Below are 10,739 nucleotides of genomic sequence, written 5' to 3' on the forward strand. Positions count from 1 at the left end.
TGTCTGACGGTTGTTCACAGATCCTTGTTCACAGATCTTCAAGCTATGCAGAGGGACCTAGTAAATGTTTGTACACCTGTTCATGGAGTTTCTAACTGTGTCTATATGTAGCTTGGAATTTCTTCCAACACACTTTTGCAGAAACGCTCAGACACAGTATACCTCCTTAAACTGAAATGATTAGTAGAAATGTCAAGAGTGTGAGGGACACAAACAGACTGCACGACTACACAGGCACATACATGCACAGACTTTAACAGTAATAAAGTATCAGGTTTCATTCCAGCAATTCGGCTCCCCGTTTAAAAATAGTGGGGCAGATTTGACCTCTACCCTGTGGAGCATGCCCAACTGGCAAGTGTCCAATAAGCCCTCAGCAGGGTCTGAGAGAGTTTGCAGTATATGTGCATTTTACATGGTATAGTCAAATTAGCTCCTATTTTACTTACTGATGATGATGATGACAGAGAAAGGAAGAGAAGGGGAAATCGAAATAGCAAAATAAACAAACCTTGAATGGATCAAAACACTTGACATTCAACTTCAACTTGTTTTTATTCATGACCTTTCACTTAAGAACTTCGACAGATTGAGTTACTTAAAGAGTAATACACCAGAATGAAAACACGGAGGGATATTATGATATATGGAACGAGCAGTAAGAAACAAAAGGCTGTATACGAGAGTAAATACACTTTTCCATAAAACACAAGAGCAGTGAAAATGCTCATAAAGCTGCCAGTATGATGACATGATGAGGTTCATTTAACATGCAAACTCACAGTTGACCTTATGACAGTACTAACTTAGATCCAACCTAGCCTTGTAGATATTATGTAGTACATGGTGACTTGAGTGACAAAAAAAACAGAGTTGAGAATACAGACACAAAGAAGAAACTAACCAGGTACTTAGTGGAGATCCAATGTCTGGGCAAAGACATTATCAGGTGTGGAAATGGGGTGACCAAAAATGCCACATCCCACCACCTCCAACCAACTACAGTGTTAATGGATTACTGAAAGTACGCCCTTTAGCAAACTGCTGTGATATAAAACATTAAATCAAGAATATTCTATACTGGCCGCAGGAAAAGGAACTGTTGTGGCAATAGACAGACTGTTCAGATGTCACTTGATGCTACCACAAAGAGGTGTCGTGTCGCTGGATTGTTATGATGTAAATACTTACCTATACAACCATAAATCTACTTTTTAGGCAATGGTGAACATATAAAAGAAATTAAGTGATTCACATCATTGTCATGAAAACATCCACCTGGCAGTAAGCTGGCCAACCTTGCACATTTACTTGAAACTCAGTCCTGAAACATATACAGTATAATACAAAAAGCATGAGGAAGTCAGGATACTTTGTGAGACATTTTAAGCAAGACAGATGCTATTGGTAGTGGTTTTTAAGGCAACATAACCTGAACGACAATGTCATTCCTGACTAGTTTAGTAAGTTAAAGATCCATTTTTTTAATGTTCAACCGGCTGAAAAAGGTAGGTAGAGAGGCAGTTTGAATCTGTACAAATCATCACCTCATCACATAAGTACCAAAGCACAACCACGGGTGATTAGTTCAACTGCATTTGCAGTCAGATGGTGTGTTTGACAAAACATGACTCAGCAACGCTCAATCCCAAAGAGACATTGCTGAGCTCAGGTGGGCTGTGAGGAAAGTGCTACAAGCTAGATGGCAGAGGCGGTGTTAAAGCTTCTCCTACAAAACAAAAGCACAAACTCAAAAGGAAACTTGAGGCCTCTCAAAAACAAATGTGCCATGTGCACAAAATGAAATTTTTTTCAGTAGAAAGATATTAGATTTTCTTTCATTGCTCCTTTCCTTAGTAATTTATATAAACTTAATACTGTAATTTTGTTTACACTGCTGTGTACATAGCTATGGTAAAAGAGGGACTGGTCATATTTAGATTTGAGTTTAAGCACTCTGGTACAAAAACAGCATACTGAGTAGAAAACACAGGCCTTGGTCTCCCAGAATGCATCAATGGCGTTTTACATACTCACTCACTCACTCACTCACTCACTCACTCACTCACTCACTCACTCACTCACTCACTCACACACACACACACACACACACACACACACACACACACACACACACACACACACACACACACACACACACACACACACACACACACACACACACACACACACGTAAAAAATTAGTATCATATTTCTGTTATAAAAAAAGTATTTTAGGACTGATCAGTCAAGCCCAGTGACCTAGAAGAGAACTATGGGCAGATATGCGCATGTCTTAATTGTCTGATGAATCTCCTAAAAACCTTAGCCTGATCATTTCAGTCATTGTTATACAGCATGTAGGATAGTGAAATCGGCTGTAATGACTCTTAAGTAATTATGAATTTGGCAGTCTAATTCCAAAACACACCAGTAGAGATTAAAGAAAGGGGAGAAAAGCAGTGGACCTGAAGTCAAACTATTAAGAGACACATTACAAGCCATTTCCGCCTTGACCACCCACTGAGGCAAAACTCAAGTAGGAGTCAATGACATGACAAATTCTATTTGGTAACAAAAATGAACTGACTTTGCAGTTTCATACAAAAAAAAATGTCAAAATGTACCTTAGCAAAAGCTTATAAAATATAATATGAATAAAATAGTATAATAATATTCCTTGGTCCGTAAAAACTATGTTACTTTTACAACAATTTTTTTCCCTTGCACACCACATATAAATCAACAAGTTCTTCAGTAAAAACATGACCTTGGTAGAAAGAGAGCATAGTGAAAATAGCTTGCAAACCCTAAGGCATATAAAAACAAAATGGTTCTTGGACAAATCAGGTTGTTGTGGGAGTTAGAAGGCAGATTCATCTTCTTTTAGGTGAAGGTCTTGGATATCAGGGTCTGTTTAAGTGGGACTTTGACATACCCACAACAAACCACAAGAGGGAGTCAAAGCGATGCTTCAGTCACCCCATCAATTTAATTGTCTTTTTTTTCTCCCAACTGTAGCATTCCTGATAATCACAGTTGCTCTCCGATGAAGAGTTTCCAAATCTGTGTGCAATTCTTCACAGGTCCATGAGCCTCTTTGGGAAGTACATGCACACATTTTCTAACTCAGTCATTCAAAGCACACACACAAAAAAACAACAACACACACATAGTAAGTATTACTATGACAGCACCGCCATGGTCGACGCCCCTGACGACATGCCCGAGTCACTATTGTTGTAAGCCCCATGGCCGTCCCCGAGCCCGCCCAACGAGGAAGATGGTGAGGCCGAAGATGCTGGTGATGAAGAAGAGGTGCTGTGTGACCGCAGGATGGCCCCAGCAGCACTGCAGTGGGGTCGGGGCCCTGGTTCAGGGGTGTAGGTGAAGGTGAGGGCGGTGGAGTAGATGATTCCATCATTGCGGACCAGCGTGACGGGAACCTGAACTGGCTGTCTCACCCAGCGCCATCCCTCCCTGAAGGCAGAAATATCTGGCACCACACACAGGACGCTCTCTCCACATCTAAGGCGACAGAAGGATGAGACAAGGTTTGAGCATTTGAGCCATTTCACACTAATGAGCACACACGGACATAAACACCCACCTGTACATGGTGTCAGCCTCCACATCTCCGAACCACACTCTGAGGTTAGGGGTGAAGTTCTGCCCCGTCAGCTCCAACATTGCCACATCTCCTCCCCCGTTTAACTTGACACAGACACACAAAAAAGGTTTTATGTCTTTTAAAAAGTCCAAGCTAAGTAAAAACTCAAAGAGGAAGCAGTTAGCAAACATAATGACACTCATAACTTTATTTATATAACCTTTATTTTAACAAGAAAGTCCCACTGAGACGCAGTCTCTTTTTACAAGGGAGTCCGGGGAGTCTTTTCCCAAATAACAAAAAAAGATTTTCAACCATAAGTTTAAATAAAATACAATGCAATACAATACAAAATACAATACAAAAACCGCACAATTCTTCAAAATACTTACATAAGCAGAATACAATGCATTCTCAATAAAAACCATGCATATTTATAAACAGAAAAGGCTGTGTGCTTACCTGCAGACTTTCCACCACAGGGACAGGTGTGACCGGTGTGTGGACAGGGCCCATTCCCTCAAAAAAGGTGTACTCAGCCTTGTCAGTGCTAATGATTGTCCAGGAAGCCCCATCGTTAACAATCTCCTTGTTAGTCTCTTTGGAGCACTGTGTGGCCTGGAAAAATAAATGTCACTTTTCTCTCTCTCTCTCTCTCTCTCTCTCTCTCTCTCTCTCTCTCTCTCTCTCTCTCTCTCTCTCTCTCTCTCTCTCTCTCTCTCTCTCTCTCTCTCTCTCTCTCTCTATATATATATATATAGAGAGAGAGAGGGATATATATATATATATATATATATATATATATATATATGAAAATGTTGCTGAATTAAAAATACTCCAAGGAGACAGGGCACATCTTGCTGCCCAATATGTATCAACATGCCACAACCTGAGGGACAGTGAGTGATCTAGACACACATAGCACATGCACACACGCACATTAATTAAAAGGAAATGTTGCAGTGAATACATAGTTCTGTTATTTATATTTTTTAACTGAAAGTCTACTTTATCTGGGTGCGTGCGTACACCAGTGTTGGGTAGTAAGGCATTACTGTAATAATATTACTTTTCCCAGTAACTAAGTAGTGTAACTAATTACTTTTCTAAAACAGTAATATTATTACTAGTTACTAAGGCAAGTAACGCCGCGTTACTTGTTGAACGCACCATTCTTGACGTGAATCCACGACTGTGCAGCAGCTCAGCGGCACCGGACTTTGTTGTTCATGTCGCTGATAGCCAAATACTAAATGAAGAAAGGAGAACGAGGGAGAGAGGCGTTCTGTCCACAGCTGTAAGTAGCTACTGCCATTATTGTGTCACAGTCTAAGATGCAAAGAACATTGTCGTCTATTGTAAACTGTGCGACCAGCAAAAACCTTTCAACCGCGAACAATTCTACATCTGATTTTTTGAAGCATCTGCTGAAGCAGCACAGCAACGTGAAACAGAAAGAAACTCAGGCAGCTACTGCAACTGATGCTTGGACTCGTCGGGAGAGAGTGGCGTTAACGTAACGTTTTGTAACTATTGAATACTGCTCTTATGAACAGGATACATGTGCAGAAAAACAGCTGTTTAAAAGTCAGGATTTACTTGCTTTATTATTTATTTATTTTTCAGCCGCTGGTGTTAAGAAGCATTAGGCCAAGGCACTCCTTGCTGCTGTTATGAATATGATAGGCCTATTAGTTAAAAAGTTGGGGGAGAGACAGCTTTGTTTGGGGGTGAAGGGGAGTGGTAGTGAAAGCGGTGTATTTGGATAATTATCAACACTTACTGCCACGTATTGAATTTCAATTTTTTTTACTAGGCGTATTTAAAATCATATTTGATAGAGAAGCTGTATTGAGGAGCATATATTCGTGCAGCACCTCCTCGCTCGCTCCCTCTTTCTCTCTCTCTCTCTCGTGAACACCACTGCACAAACCTGTCCAAAGTTAGAACCCCCCCCCCCAATGTCATTCTGTGGGAAACACTGGAAAGTAATGTAGTAACGTAACGAGTGATGTAACTAGTTACTTTTATCTCCCAGTAATTAATAAAGTAATAATATTACTTTTTTAAGGAGAATAAGTAACTAGTAATATATTACAATTTCTGAGTAACTTGCCCAACACTGGCGTACACACACATATATTTAATAGCACAATTCTTCTATTTATGTGCTATTTATGCACATGTTTTTATTTTGCATTTCTTTGGCAATGTAAATGTCCAATGCCAATAAAGCCCCATTGAATCGATTAGTCTTCTCTTCTCTTACCCTAGAATGCTCATTAAAATAAATGGGTAAACCTCTTGTTTGGATACAAATTTCACAGCACATTCCTGCTTGCAGACAATGCTCTCAGCAGACAGGTTAATGTTACTGTTGTCTAAAGGCCATTAACTGATGGCTACAACATAAACCTATAGCAACATAACATTATCCAAAAGAGTCCCATGTTTCTATGGTAAGTAACACTGAGATAATCATTGAAAACATTTTTGAAATGGGAATACAGAATGGGGAGGAATACATCCGGAACAAGCTGAAGAAATAAAGGTTTTTATGTAAAACTGTCCATTGATTTTTATCAATACAAAAAAATGGAATTGAGATTTTATAAGAACTGGATTAGAATAAAATCAGAATTAAATACTACTTAAACCCGTGTGTGTGTGTGTGTGTGTGAGATTCGGAACCTGGAACTGGATGATCCTCTCCTGTGAGAGACAGAGATACATTCGGTCTGTATCTTTCAGGTAGAAGCAACACTTGTGAAGCTGGGACACTGGGTCATCTGCATCCATTAATGCAGTCTGCTTGTCCACTTTGCGAATGACCTGAGGAATTGAGTCAAAAAGACACCCATCATGAATACACAGAAACAAGCAATATACATGTCCAAATGGACACAAACATATTTGCACAGTCACAAACTCTGCATACATTTAAGTACACTAGTGGTACAACTGCTCACTGCCTCAAAAACAATGGACAACTGACATAAACACATGCATACCAGTCTGGGCAGGGCCATGCCAGTAACAGAACAGACCAATTTGACCGTCTGGCCATAGTGAATATAGCCGTCTCTCACAGCAAACTCCTCTCCTTCAGACTCATCATCGTCCACTAACCAAAATGACAGAGAACACAAAAGTAAATGTCTATAACTCCCTCGCTACCTTTAAATAGGTGCTGCCAATCAGTGCAAATAGTCAATGAACACATGAAAGAAGATAACAGTACCATTAAAATGTGTGTATCTGCTTTCATGCATGTAAGGTCAATAAAAACTGAAATTAAGGAAATTAAAGAAGGGGGGGGGGGGACAAGAAGCAACACAAAGACAATGTGTGATCTTACACAGGTGGATGTAGAAGGCACCCCACTGTTGGGAGCTGGCATAAAAGTTCCCCCCCTCCACATGAAGATACCTGGTGCTAACCGTCTGGGAACGCAGGCGGTTAAACAATGCCACTTTAGTCCCTGAAGCGATACACACTGGGGAGAGAGAAAGACAGAAAGTGTATGAGTGAGCGAGAACGAGGATTAAGGAAGAGAGGTAAGTGATTCTGCTGTCAAAGGGAAACTAAAATCTTTTTCACATTAAAATTAAATGCCACTGTGTGGTGCAACCATACATGAGCTAGTGTGAATGTGGACACGTTGCAACTCACAATCTGCATTTTTCAAGGACTGTTTCTTCTTAGAGGGCTTGGAAATGACCTTGATCCTCTTGCTGAGGAAGACTCCTATGTTGGCGCTGTTGCCATATAACATCTTCACAGACAGCATGAAGTGTTTCCTTTTATCCGTGTCACTGATATACAGTGTCTTCGCTGTGCAGAAGTGCTAATGCAGGGGAAATACACATATTAGGGATTTTTGTAAGAGTGTGTTTGTCCCCCTTTCACTTCCCTCTTGTCTCCTTTTGAGAACAAGTTCACTAGCGGCATTTAGGTGGAATGGGAAAATGCAATGACATGCAAGAATATCAGCTACAGTGTGAATATAGTTAACAGGGTTGTGCAGCAACAGAGGATATGGTCAAAATGCACATTTGCACACTGCACTATACATTTGTGGTTAGTTTGCATGGTTTATCAACAGTGAAGTGGAGCCAAAACACGTCCCTTGTTTACTACTAGAATGCGTGAAGTATTGGAAGAGTATGTCAAACAGTGTACAATATTACATGAAAATATGATTAAAACCCCTGCAGTACTGTGGTATTATAAGTGCCTTCTCACCTTCCCCTCCAGATTGAGTTGCTGCATCTCCTGCTCACTATTTCCTATCCCAATGAACGCACACGGCTGAGCCTCCTGCTCTGTGCAACCCTCCTTTTCCATAGTCTCTAACTTCTTCTGCCAGCCACTGCCCATCAGATACACACATGGGGGGGGGCAGAAAAACCTAATTGACAGAAGTAGAGATAAAAACCAAGCAGAACACACAGGAGTTCCAATCAATCCACTTTGAATGGGTGAGATTTCTCTTTCAAACACGCACACATTCAACAACGTTTAAACAGTCCCACACAAACCTTTTTTCATTGCCATATGACTTTTTGAGCAACTTTTGCATGGAGTATGAGCACTGTTTGATCATCTTTCCCCTTCAAGTAATTCCTCATAGCCTCCCTGAAATTGGGGGGAAAGACAGGTGAACACTTTGACAGCATACTTTCTGCAATGATTTAAACGTTTTTTTGGAGTTGTTTGCGCCATGTTTCTGCCTACCTTGTCAAACGCTGAGGCTGATGTCGCTCACCAAACTTCCTGCAAAAAACAAAAACATCAAGGTGCAAAGTGTTTGGAAGTGGTTTACAGTGCTGGGGTAGCAGTGAAAAAACAACACAAGGTTGACTGTGTGAAGTGTGTGAAGTGTGTGTGTGGGGGGGGGTGGGGATGTGTGGCAAAGTGCACAATGTCAGTGACATCTGTAAAGCAGGGAAGCTTGTACTATCATTCTGTGTTAAGAAGGTAGACAAACGTGTGAGACCCATAGTAACACCAAATATTGGTGTTATGCCTGTTTCTCGGTTGTTTATAAACTTGGAATGGCGCTACTGTACAGTATACAATTATGAAGACGGGCGTTTCAAAATTCAATGTTACAGTAACACTGTGGACTGATGAAGGGAAATTAAACCAATAAATTTTAGGGTGATGCTTAAATAATCCAACGAAACTTACTCTAGCTACAACATAACGACTTAAAAATTGATATGACGTTAATGTAAGTTACGTTAACAATGTTGCAGTCTTGACTTGAAAATATATTACATTGTCACTGGGCTCAACTTGTTAAAAGTGAAATTAAATAAACACAGAAGTTGATGCTGTAGTTAAGCCAAAAATGCAAAACTGCTGACTGACAAAAGGTTTCTGAAATCGTTTTGTCGATATCGTGCGACAATTACAAATGGCAGAGAAACCAGGCGATACTGCGAAGAATAGTTTTGCACAACTGACCCCACATCAAGCCACAAAGTAGCACTGTGTGAAGTAAGCTTACTGAGGCCGAGCCAACAGTACTAACACCTAAATACAGCACCCAAAACACTTCAAACTAGCGGTTTACCACAAGAAACACAACTTTTTAAAATAATATTATGCTTTGAATTTTAGCACTTACCCCGTAACAACGGGCGCCATCTTCCAAATAACCCCCCTCCCCGAAAAAAAGTCCAACAATCGCGAGATCCCTCCCCCAGCTCCCCTCACCAGAGCCAAAGGCACAACAGAAGAACCATACTGGAAGGAAAAGCAGGGAGTGAAAGAGGGGGAGTGACACGGGGCAAAGGGGTGAGAAGAGGGGGAGGGAGTGGCGACGGGTAGAGGGCAGACGGCAAAACAACAGGCGTGGGAAAGTTACAAAGTCGCGCGAGAACAGAAAAACTCTCACAATTGACAGGAATGCAGATGGAACAATTATATCGCGAGATGAGAGATGACTAGGCACTCTCACAACCACCTTTTTTTTCTCCTCACAAGGCACCCACATTAACTCGATTCCCACGCCTTATTGAGCAATAAAGCAAACTACACCTCTCCACGGTGAAGAGCTGGAAACACAGCTCGAAGATAGGTGTTATGTGTACTGTAACACTGGAAATATAGATTTATTATAAATATTCTTCTATATCTAGTAATAATTATTCTTAGAGGAACGTCTCCTGCTTGAAAGGTGTAGACTGAACAGAAATTATTACAACATTACAAGAAAACTCACCCTTAATCGCAAGGAACAGCAATAATATTTTATTACAATAAAGTTTTTACATAAACTTATTTTCAAATGGTGGATATAAAAAATAAACATATAAAAGTTTGACAAAATTAATTTCATCAATTTATACAGCACTAAATGAACAGTTATTCCAAAATCTCCCCCAGCATTTGGATATCTTACAGATTTAACATATGAGCTTCCAAAATGTGTTAATAAAAGGAATATGTGTATAAACTATCATAAAAAGCATGCACATTTACACAGTATTATGGGAGTAATGCCAACACAGTTTTGTAGTGAGATAAGACATTAAATATATATAATCTTTTGTACAATTATACTACTGTAACATCCAGTAGAAATCATTTTAATAAATTCATGACACATTTAACAAAAATGGTGACTCAAAAATTACAAACTTTTGACACCAGAAGGCAAATTGTTTCTGCTAATGCTAATGTAAAAGGGGCATGTATAACAAAATAAAATAGTGGCTTCTGTTTTTGAAAACCTAATCAAAAAGATTAACTCACATGCATGATTCTGATTTAACCAAAATGCTAAACGAGTGGGTTTCAATAGTCATCTGACATGCCATCCTTCACTTCCCCTCAGCACAGCGTCACATGTCACACCACTGGACAGTTGCTGTGAGAGGGAGCAGGGTCGGAGAGGGAGCAAAGGATTGCAAATGGAAAACACTTGCACTTTAGCAACCTTACAAATTGACACTGCAGTGGAACTGATGAAAGATCGCAACACATTCTTGGTAGCTTTCTCTCTTCAGTGTACATCATTTACTGTTTCCTTCTGGTCTTGAAGACTTAATCTCACAAAAACCCACTTCATTTTCCAGGTTAATGAAACAGTACTTAAAGATGGCAGCAGGGATTCCCC

General features: G+C 40.1%; 1 pseudogene; it reads right to left on the reverse strand.

Moving 5' to 3' along the window:
• Positions 1-536: 536 nt before the first annotated feature.
• On the reverse strand, positions 537-9,430 carry LOC119899120 (annotated as a pseudogene).
• Between the last annotated feature and the right edge of the window lie 1,309 nt (positions 9,431-10,739).

Source organism: Micropterus salmoides, unplaced genomic scaffold (genome assembly GCF_014851395.1).
Source record: "Micropterus salmoides isolate LMB-PRFRI ecotype aquatic unplaced genomic scaffold, ASM1485139v1 Ms_hic_scaffold_12, whole genome shotgun sequence".
NCBI classification, from domain to species: Eukaryota; Metazoa; Chordata; class Actinopteri; order Centrarchiformes; family Centrarchidae; genus Micropterus; species Micropterus salmoides.